Here is a 599-nt window from a genome sequence, read left to right as displayed (position 1 = left end):
TTCCCATTAGGTAGACTTAGGCTTAAATTTAAGACTAATTTATTAGTTAGTTAGTTAGTTAGTTAGTTAGTTAGTTAGTTAGTTAGTTAGTTAGTTTTGCATATGAACTGTTTATTATGATTAAATACCATTTCCAGTGCTGTCTGTTGAATCCTTCTGTGCCCCACGCTGAGCCCCAGGAAGGGGTCTCAAGTAAATGATGGGCCAGATGTGACCTCTCCCAATGCCAGCACAGGAGCCCCTTTCTGAAAAGGCTTTATTATGTGTGAGGAGAAAGGGGGTCATTCCTTGGCTGCCGCCTTCCTCATGTCCCCAAGTACATTGCTCGGCTCCTCCCACTTCCTCTTGGCTCGGATGTGTGTCCCCACCCTTTTCTTGATGAATTTCAGGGTCCTTTGGAGACCTTGAGCAGCTCCGTGGCGCGCTGCTCGTGGAGGGCAATGCCACACATCTCTCGGATCATGTCCCACACGAACTTCGTGTGCTCGGTGGGGCGCCCGCGGCGGCGGCGGCGGCGGCGGCGCCTCAGCTTGCTCACGTTCTTGGTCACCTTGGGAAACCTTGGTGAGGCCCCCGGACATTGGATAGCGCAGAGCCAT

General features: G+C 51.6%; 1 pseudogene; it reads right to left on the bottom strand.

Annotated features, from left to right (window-relative positions):
* Positions 1–281: 281 nt before the first annotated feature.
* LOC102888342 lies at positions 282–599 on the bottom strand (annotated as a pseudogene).

Source organism: Pteropus alecto, unplaced genomic scaffold, assembly GCF_000325575.1.
Source record: "Pteropus alecto unplaced genomic scaffold, ASM32557v1 scaffold24, whole genome shotgun sequence".
NCBI lineage: Eukaryota > Metazoa > Chordata > Mammalia > Chiroptera > Pteropodidae > Pteropus > Pteropus alecto.
The sequence above is the reverse complement of the archived record's forward strand: the minus strand, read 5'-3'. Positions and strand labels throughout refer to the sequence as shown.